At 37.6% G+C, this 10,947-nt stretch overlaps 1 protein-coding gene across 1 annotated transcript in view; it reads right to left on the bottom strand.

The window, feature by feature from the left end:
- SPTSSB (serine palmitoyltransferase, small subunit B) overlaps positions 1-10,947 on the bottom strand; it is a 34,388-nt gene that overhangs the window by 4,825 nt on the left and 18,616 nt on the right. The window lies entirely within an intron of this gene.

Genomic DNA, 10,947 nt, shown 5'->3' with positions numbered 1-10,947 from the left:
TATTTTTAGTAGAGATGGGGTTTCACCATGTTGGCCAGGCTGGTCTCGAACTCCTGACCTCAGGTGATCTGCCCGCCTCTGCTTCTCAAAGTGCTGGGATTACAGGCATAAGCCACTGCACCTGGCCTTGTTGTGGCTTTTACAACTGCACTAATTGCCGGGCTCGGTGGCTCACGCCTGTAATCCCAAAACTTTGGGAGGCCAAAGCAGGTGGATCACCTGAGTTCTGGAGTTTGAGACCAGCCTGGCTTACATGGTGAAACCCTGTCTCTACTAAAAATACAAAAAATTAGCTGGGCATGGTGGTGGGCACCTGTAATCCCAGTTGCTGGGGAGGCTGAGGCAGGAGACTCACTTGAACTTGGGAGGCAAAGGCTGCAGTGAGTCGAGATCTCGCCATTGCACTCCAGCCTGGGCAACAAGCACTCCAGCCAGGGCAAAAATTCTGTCTCAACAAACAAACAAACAAACAAACTGCACTAATTAAGCTAGGCCTAGTGGGGCAGGACAATAGTCTCAGGTACTAGAGAGGCTGAGGCCAGGGAGAAGGATCCCTTTGGCCTAGGACTTCAACTCCAGCCTGAGAAACATAGTGAGATCCTGGCAAAAACAAAACAAAACAAAACACTCTAATTTTTTTTTTTAATGCATTGATTAATTTCCTGGCTATTGCTTTCTCTATTAAAATTAGAATTCCTTGCTTGGGCAGCCCTAGCCAACACCTTAATGATGGCCTTGAGAAAGACCCTGAGCCAGAGGCACCAAGCTAATCTGTATCCAGATTCCTGAGCCATAGAAACTTCAAGATAATTAATGTCTATTGTTTTAAACTGCTAAAAACCAATCAATCACTGAATAAAAGAAACAGCAGATAAAAAGCACACCAACCTGTATAAAACCAACAGTGGATACATGGTAAGATCTTGATCACAAATACCCTAAATCTGCAATGACTTTCAATCTGGCTGTTTTAAATATACTTTTGCACTGCTAACCATTTAAGCAGTTAAGATTAAAAAAATTTTTTTTGCCAGTTTCCACAATCTCAGCCCTCTAAGTAGCCAGAACTGACATGTGAAGTATCTCTTGAAAGCAATGATTGTCTCTTTTTCTTTGATTCATTTTCCCCTTATTGATGATAAGCAATTTTAAAGACAGTTTGTGTGTCATTTCTTATCATGAGAAGGTGAGAAGAGTGAGAGTCGGTTATTATTGGTGAACCATCTGCTACAATCTATTGTTAGAATGCACCCTAGTTTTAGGTTCTAGATTTGCTTAGGTAATATATTTCTACCTTCTGTGAGTCAACTTTCTTATCTCCTATGGGACTATATACAAGATTAAAAGGAAAAAAACACTTTAGACAATTTGATGAGTAATGTGGTTAGGAGAATTCATTCATTCATTGAATGAATACATTTTGAGTACTACTACGTGGCTCCTTCTGAATATTAATGGCTTCGGAAAGACTTTATTCTCAAAGGCATTATAGGCAGGAGATGCTCTTCCAGGAAGCAGCAAACTGGACCATGTAACAAACATGCAGTGATCGAGGGCCCAGGAATGAGCACTAAGTGGGAGGAAAGGACATGGAAAAATGCTAAGAAAGCTAGAAAAAGAGGCTGCATTTGAGGAAATAAGATGGCAGAAATATCATGAAATTAATTATCCAGAGATAACCTAGAACTAGATGACAGCAAACATTTTAGAGTCCTAAATTTTCACAATGAAATGTGATCTTAATCTATCCACTTCCTTAGAGACCTAGTGCTATATCTCAGCAAAGCTAAACCAATAACTTGAAATGCTTACTTTATTCAGGCGCACCACGCATCTCCTGTTTTCAGTTATGTGCTTTTGAAAAGATGACTTTCGATATATGGAAAAGAAGGAGAGAGTAGTTTATTCTTTTTTTTTTTTTTTAAGCTTCCTCTAAACTTGATGACTTTAAAAATGTTCTTAGATCTTTCATGAGATTGTGTATTCAAAAGTGGCACTCCTAAGCAGACTGTGATGTGTCTTCAGGCAGGGATACAGTGGCCTGGGTACAGTTTGACTCTGACACGCTGAGACTGTGTGATAATACCTGCTGTAGACTGAATGTTTCTGTGTTGGAAGTCCACTAAAAGTTACTTCATAGCTGGGAATGCAGAGGAAATGATTATTTCTTATTTCTGATTGTTACTACTCTTTTATCAATGGGTGATGATTTTCCTTTCATTAGATTTGTGTGCAGTAGAGAAGGAGATAAAGTTATACCTCCTTTCTCAGATAGAGAGGGAGAAGATTTGAGACTTATGACTCATATTATGCAGGGGCAGGACTTTGTTCTGGCTTGGATGGAGAAGAAAGTGAATAAATGTAACAATTACAGAAAAAAACACATGTGGTAACACGAACACTGCTGTATGAGTCATGGAATGTGAACACTGTTGAGGGGAGCTTGCAGGAAAAGTATTGGCTGGGCTTGCTCAGAGAGCTCTTCGTTGTTGTTTTCTGTTTTGGGGAACAGCACTGGTAGGAAGTCAGGTAACTGCAATGAAAGAGGCGTAGCAGGTGATTTGGTACAGTGGCATTTACCTTGGAAATATTGCAGAAGATGTGATCCGTAGTCCTCCTCTGCCAAAAAAAAAAAAAAAAAAAAAATACCCCAAGTTATTGGATTTTCTCATTAAGGAATTTCTTATTCTAAAGGTAGGTATTCTCCTGGGGAAAATAAAGACTTTGTACATTTTGGTTTAAATTTACTTCTAGAATATCAGAATAAGAGATTAAATACTCAGAAGGGCCTAAAGTTGATTTTTGGGTTAACTCGTTCTCAACTCACTTTGGAACTCTACATCAATCACTCAGCTTCATTTTTTTTTTTTTTTTTTGTGCTTCATATTTGGAACCTGAAAATCTGAGAAGTGATAAAAGTGTCCTGCCAGTTGCAGAGAGAGAGATGCTGTATCTAAAAAGAGACTCTTTCTGTACTCACAGTAGCTTTCTTTGGAAACAGCTTAATATGACTTACTCAAGCACAAGCCCTCCTTTAACTAAGTAATTCATTTATTTAAAAAATTAGGAATACAGCGATTTCCTTCCAAAGAACACAGTATGGAAATGGGGATAAAAATGAGTAACTTTACACTAGAGAAAACTGATAAGCCCTGCTTCAGCCACATGATCAAGGCCAACATTGATCATTATTAATCATGTTGATAATAGGTCTTCATGATATGAAGTCAAAAAATACACTTTACCTCTGTAGTCTTCTTCATAGTAACCCATAGCTCCAGCCTAATCTGATGCCTAAAGCCTAATGTCTGATACCTAAAGAAAGGTATCAGACAAATTCTAGTAGAGGAGCATTCTACAAGATACCCTACCAGTACTCCCCCAAACCCCCAAGGTCATCAAAAACAAGCAAAATGTGAAAAATTGTTATAGCTGAAGGAGGCTAAAGGAGGCATTATGACTAATTGTAATGTGATATCCCAGATAGAATCCTGAAACAGAAAAGGGACATTAAGTAATAATTAAGGACATATGAGTAAAGTAAGAACTTTAGTTAATAGTAATGTATCAATATTGGTTTATTAATTATAATGAATATGTTATACTAATGTAAGATTTTAAAGGGGACACTGGATGCGGGGTATATGGGAACTCCCTGTATTGTCTTATTGATTTTGCTGTAAATCTACAACTGTCCTAAACAATGAAGTCTATCCAAAAGAGAAAAGATTAATTAGGAAAACCTTCAAAGATTCAGATTTATCCCTATTCTAAACTCCAGTGAACTTTGCTGATGCTTTATTTCCTATCTGAAAAACTTTTCCCATTATGTACATAGATGAGTAATATCCTTGTATAATAGACTGGCTTTTAAAATTCGTTAAACACAATAGAGAGGAAAAATACATCTTACATTGTCATCCATGGTATACACACACACACACACACACACAGAGATAGAGAGAGAGAGAGATAGAGAGATAGAGAGATAGAGAGAGTCATATAACTGAAATGAACATCTCTCAAAAGAATACTTTGCAGGGCATGCTGATATTTTTTATTCTATTCTGTTCCATTATATTTATTCTTATCTATTCTAGTTAATTCTACCTTATTTTGTTATTCTCTTCTTTCATTAAAAACATCCTGATTGTGATTTACTACATTGATTTCTTAACCTACTAATTGCAACCTGCAGTTGGAAAAATCCTACTTTAAGGCTTAAGTGTTAGCTTCTCTAAGATGTCCCTATACTGTCCAATATGGCAGCCACTAGTCACACATGACAATTTAAATGTCTAGTGTTTAATAGCCACATGTGGCTAGTGACTAGCATATTGGAGAGCAGAGATATAGAATATTTTCAACATTGCAGAATATTTTGTTGGATAGTGCTGTGGACTCTCCATCTGTTGCTTGCACTAATGAAATAGCCTAACTACTTGTCTCTTTTTTACCTTACGATCTTCTAAACTACTGCTAGAATTAACTGTCCAAACTTAACAGATTCATTTCTCTTCTTGAAAGCCCTCAATGGCTCTCCATTTCCTATGAAATAAAACCTTCGTTTAAGGCCTTTCACAGTTTCATTTCTTCACCTCTCCAGTTAAATCTCTCAACTCTCCTGCTAAATGCCATTCATTCTAAAGCTTCTATGTTTTCATTCATGCTCTTTTCTTTTCTTGAAGTTTTCTTGTGCCCCTTCTCTGCTAGATAAACTCCTATTTTAAGCTATTACTTAAAGAAGCTATTTTAAGGCATATCTTCTATGTCCTTTCTTCTTTGAAACATTCTCAGAAGACCCCTCTCTTGCAAAGGAAAATATTATTACTCTCTTTTATGTGTTACCATTGTAGCAACATTTTTAGTTACGCACAGTCTGTTTCCCCACAAGACTATGAGGGCTTTGGGTACTGGGAATGTACGGCATTCATCTTTTTATCCCCAGTGCCTGGTTGGTGAGCTGGCCTGTTGGCTGACTGAGTGATTCAGTTGTAAGTTGGTTGAGGGCAGGAAGCCCACTCAAACTTACTTAATATTTCCACAGCACAATATGGGGATCATAAAAGGTGCTTCTGAATTCTCATTGTCTGCTTTCAGGCAGTGAGTTTTAGACAGATTGTTTTGTGATAATTCACTACAATCTGTTTTTATTTTTTTATTTTTTGAAGCATGGAAGGGTTCTGGTGCTAAATTAAAAAAAAATGTATAACAAATGCTTTTTAACTTTCTCATAATGCTAAAAGTTAATGGACTTTGCAGGGGAATAGGAAAGACTTATGAATTAGTTTTAAATCTTATTAAAATAGCTCTTAGAAGTGCTTACTCTAGGTGAGTAATAATTTAAGATTGGTAGGTAGAAAAGTTGTTAATGGGAAAAATTCCAGGATGAGAACACCTGGACACTTGAAGACTTGAATTCTATTGCAGTTCTTTTCCTCTCTTTCTATTTATTTATTTTATTTGTGTCTTTGGGTAAATTCCAAAATCTTCTTGTGTCACTGTTTCTCCATGTGTAAAACTGGGATAATTGATAATTGTCTCTAAGCCTGTTTGAGTGATGTAGTAAGGAGAGTTGGAATGGGTTTTAGCTCTTTAGATGTAATAGCAATAGTCACAGCAACTGCAGTGTCTTGTCATTACTTGTGGATTGGTAAAACTTTAAACCACTTGCAAGTTTTCATGAAATTATAGACTCAAAGAGTATTTGTGGAATATAACACTTACTTCAACAATGGAGTGATTTGTATATTTGATGGGGAAAAAACTACCCCTTATTTATGTTCGCTAATTGAATTGTCTAGTACCTTAAAATAAATAAATAAATACACATGTGTATGTAGCCATGATTGCAAGCCACTACTTGAAAGGTATTGGGACCTCTAAACAAATGGTCCAATTTTTTTTGGGCAGGGCCACCGCATACTATTGTGTGGGCTGTGCACTGCACAACCAATGTGATGGTTCTTGTCTCAGGGGCCTAATCACAAACTGCATCTTCATGTGAGCACAATTAGATTCACAGAGATACAAAGACATGCAATTTCTTATTGTATCAGAGACGTGAATGTGGTTTAAGTTCATCTGACTAATGCCAAAACCCCATATTGCTTCTGTGTAAGAATTAGACATAACCACAGTTTATTGGCTGCTCAGTTTCCAGATATCTTGCTCTACATTCTCTGTGGGTGACCCCAATGTTTTCTGTGCCCCACTGTAAATTCAATCCTTGTTTAAACTTTTAGGGGAGAATTTCCTTTTCATCTTAGAATACTCCCCAGCCTTCCTTTGGCAACCAATTCCTTATGTTGACAGTGGAGTGCATACCAGAAGTCAGACTAGAGGTGAGGATTTGGAGTCCAAGTTTTTAGAGAAAGCTGAAAAAAAAACTTAAAAGTTTATGACGAAACAGAGCTAGGGAAGAAAACTGAACAACTATAGGGCAATTAAGGAACTTTCTCTACACATTCATTAGTTGGATAATTTTATAGACCCTTTAGAGAGTAAGAAACAAACAATTGTAAGTCAAAGCACATTATTGGTTTAGGCAGCAAAGTTACTCTAATTAAATTTTATAATCTTATACTTGGAAGTTTACTGAAATCATATACTAGAAGGAAAAAGTCTCACTAACAGTTTAGTCAAGTTGTTGTTGATACAGTGTTTTGTGTTATATACAAGAACAGAGTGTTTTGTGGCTACCTGAACTCACCTTATTTTATTTATGTATTTATTTATTGAGACAAGGTCTCGCTCTGTCACTTAGGCTGGAGTGCAGTGGCATGATCACAGTCATCGCAACCTTGAGCTCCGGGGCTCAAGATATCCTCCTGCCTCAGCCTCCCAAGTAGCTGGGACTATCGGCGCATGCCATCACGCCTGGCTAATCCTTAAAAAAACAATTTTGTAGAGGCCAGTTTGTACTTTGTTGCCCAAGCTGGTCTCGGACTCCTGGCTTCAAGCAATCCTTCCACCTTGACTTCCCATAGTGATGAGGTTACAGGTGTGAGCCACCAGGCCTGGCCTGAACCAATTTTATTGCCTTCCATTTGTATTAACACTAACAAAAGCAAAACAACAACAACAACAACAACAACAAAAACATGTATTTCTAGTCTAACTATCAATTGAAGTCATTGTGCAACATGGCATGTGTTGAGTAACTGCAATTTCAAGGCAGTCCTTTTTTTTGGTCATCTTCTAATAGATTACAGAGGAATTTATGAATGAAAAACTTCTGGCTGGGGAAGAAAATTTGGAATTTGACTTTAAAAAAAATTTTCATGATAATATAGAAAATACTAAATTCGGATTAGATTAATCTCAATATTGTGTGGCTATCAAAAAGAAGATACATATTTAGAAAATAAAAAGAGTGCCACATACATTGATGCTGAGTAGATATTAGGAGTAGGAAGAGAAATTTGTAACAAGGGAATGGTCTATCTTGTCTTGCTCCTGATGTCCTTTCACTTCCTAACATAGAAACAGGACAAGGATCCCTGTTTATTTCTGGCAATACTGGAAGGGAGAGTATGGCTTCTAGGTCAAGGTTTAGCTACAGTGTCATTTCTTAGGATGAGCTTCTTTATAACTATGTTATTCAAGAAGAAAAGAAACTTTGTTGTTATCTAAAGAAGGAAAAGGGAAAATATATAGCTTCTGAATGGCTTTTTCCTTTTGTCAAGGGCTGCCAGCTTGTTTTTAGAAGCAAAAAGTGAACAAACTGCAACATTAACAATGGCATTAAAGCCACTAAAAGTTGTTTCTAAGTCATTAAAGGTGTATCCACATTCATAGAAGCATAATTCACAATAGTCAAATAATAATTGTGAGGTCCCAATTGGGGTTCCCTTCTTGGTTGTCAAAGTAGAAGGGGAAAACTCGGAAGAGCCAAACCCCCAAGAACCTTCTTGAGAAGAGAGCTGACATATTTAGGTATACTCTTGGCATCGGTGAAATTCTAATAGCTTAATCTTCTACAGTACTTGTGGGAATTTTGAATTCTATGATATGCTTAACTGCCTTAGGAAAGGCTTGATTTTTTTTTCTAAGGCCTTTGTTTTTCTTAAGAGCTAGAAGCCTGACCATAAACAATTAAGCCTTTTTCTCTTCCCTACCTACTGTTATTACATTTTATGAATCTTCAGCAACTGAAGACCTTTATCCAGTGAATAATTTGAGGGTGAAAAGGGTGAGTTACTACAATACTGATCTGTCAGGAGCACGTTGTTCTCAAGAGTTCTGCTGAAGCAAATCTGGTTGTATAAGGAGCAGGTCAGCCAAGACCTTTCCAATAGTGTTTTCTAGTACTAATTGTCCATTTCCTTTGCACTGTTTTGGGTAACATTGAATAGACATGTTTATACAACTTTTTATGAAATGTATTTATTTGTCTCTCCCACTTCTGCTTATTCTTTATTTCTTATTACATTGTCTGGAAAGCTGTGGCAATGAGGTCAGTGTTTTTCTTATTTTGGTGAATGACAACATTGAACTTTCATAGATGTGATTTTGTGACAGTAGTAATCTAGCTTGTTGCCCTTTCATTGTCCTCAGTTGATCTGCTTCTGTATCTCAGTTATTAGTGCTTTTACAGAAAAGAGTGGATGCTGGGCACGGTAATCCCCACACTTTGAGGGGCTGAGGTGGGAGGATTGCTTGAGCCAAGGATGTTGAGGCTGCAGTGAGCTGTTGTCATGCCACTGCACTTCAGCCTGGACAACAGGGTAGGACTCTGTCTCAAAAAGAAAAGAAAAAAAAAAAAAAGAAAAAGAAACAAGTGGAGAACTAGGCAGATCAGGCCATAGAGACAGGCATAGCATTGATACGGTGCTCTCTCTGCCAATCCCTGAATCAAGGGACATTTCCCTGCTTGGTTAGTTATACTGATGTATTCCAGGTCAGATAGTTTCAGAGACAGAGATAGGGGAGGTAGAAGGGAAAGTAGGATTTTGTAGTCAAATTCATGAGTATTCAGTCAAAACATGTTGCTTTAGGCACCTAAATTACTTAGATTTTATAATCTTATACTTAGAAGTGAGTTACTGCAATGATATACTAAAAGAAAAAACTCTCACTGATAATTTAGCCAAGTGGATTTCTGATTCTCCTGAGAACAGTGTGGAGATATTACTGTTGGCTTCATCCTCCTTCACCTGCTCCCAGCCATATGGCTACCTACATGCTTCCAGTGCAAAGCAGAGGAGTGGTGAGATAAAATGATTTACTCCCTCTGAATAAAGCTGGCTTGTTGTCAGGACGAATGCCAGAGGGAATCTTCCAAAACATAAAAATACTTATATTGGGATATTGTAGTAAGTCGGATGTTAGTTGCCCAAAAGCTATGTCCATGTCTTGGAAGCAGTGAATATGACCTTTTTGGAAGAAGTCTCTGTAACTCAATAAAGTTAAGGATCTTGAAAAAAGAGCATCCTGTATTACCCAGATGAGCCTTCAATCTAAGGACAAGTGTTTTTAAAAGAGAGACACAGAGAAGGCCCTGAGAAGACAGAGGCTAGATCAGAGTTATGTAGCCACAAGCCAAAAAAAATATGCCTAAAGCCACCAGAGCTGGAAGAGGTGAGGAAGAATTCTCCCTAGAGCCCTTGGAGGGAGCACAGCCCTGCCAGCACTTTGATTGCAGACTTCTAGCCTTTGGGACAATCAGAGAGCAAACTTCTGTTGGTTTAAGCTGCTAAATCTGTGGTGATTTGTTACAAGAGCCCTAGGAAGCAAATACAGATATCTTCCTTAGAAATGGTAGAATCTTATAATGTGAACTGTTTGCAGGGAACAGAAACTTTTCTTTTTTTTGGAGATTGAGTTTTCCTATGTTGTCCAGGCTGGTCTGAAACTCCTGGAGTCAAGTGATCCTCCTGACTTCAACTTCCCAAATAGGTGGGAATATAGGCTTGCACCACTGCCCCCTGCCCCCTGGCAGAAACAGCAGTTTTCAGTACTAGTGTGGTAGGCAATGGCTAGATGCCTAACTTAAATTATCCCTGTTTTGAAGATGAAGAAACTCAGGCTCGATGTCTCATGAGGCCATGTGGAGAGCTGGCTGGGAATCCTGCTGATAGGTGGTATAGTGAAGTGGTTACAAGCTTGGGCTCTGGTCCTGTCTAGGTTTGAGTCCCAACTCTGTTCTTACTAATTTTGTGACCCTGGCCAAGTTACTCAATCACTCTGACCCTCAGTTTCTCTAACTGGAGAACAGGAATAAGATAACTTCATTCAGGCAAATGCTGGGATGATTAAAAAGTATAAAACATTTAGAATAACACATAGGAAGAGCTAAGGGAATGTTAGTTATTATGATTACTACCACACTATGCTAATATGCTGTTGCTAGATTATGACTACCAGGCAAAGAATGAAAGAGAACGGGATCATTTTTAAGGCAGGGCATGTGACTTATATTGGTTACTAAATTCAAAGCCAATTTTAGAGAGGTTATTCTTCAGAATGTTTATTCAATTTTGATGTGGCTGTCATAAAGGAGACAAACAGGCTTCAGCAACCTCAATGGCACCTGTTCTTTGCTGAATACCTTATAGTGTTTTACAAATGCCAGGCATCCTACAAGTATTTTTGAATTAGAAAAATCAAGGCTTGTTATCAATAATGTTAAGGTAATATTGAGCTTTCAAAAATATTTTTAAATGAAGAAACTATTGCCAACCATTTCAGAGTTACAAATCTCCTAAAACACTGTAGCAAAAGGGGAAGGATTAGAAAACAATCATTCATAAGATAAATCTATTTCTTTTTGTCCACATTCACTACCATTGGCTGATAGGTCACTTTTACTATAGGTCACTCACTATAGATTGAATAAAAGTGGACAGGCAGCTAGTAGTATCTAGGTGTTTTTTGTAATTCTACTTCCTTTTCCTTCTTTATTAAAAGTAAAGGAATCAGAAAGAAAATTAATGTTTTATTATA

The sequence above is a fragment of the Colobus angolensis genome, unplaced genomic scaffold (assembly GCF_000951035.1).
Source record: "Colobus angolensis palliatus isolate OR3802 unplaced genomic scaffold, Cang.pa_1.0 Scaffold347, whole genome shotgun sequence".
Lineage (NCBI taxonomy): Eukaryota > Metazoa > Chordata > Mammalia > Primates > Cercopithecidae > Colobus > Colobus angolensis.
This window is presented reverse-complemented; position numbering and strand designations above follow the sequence as displayed.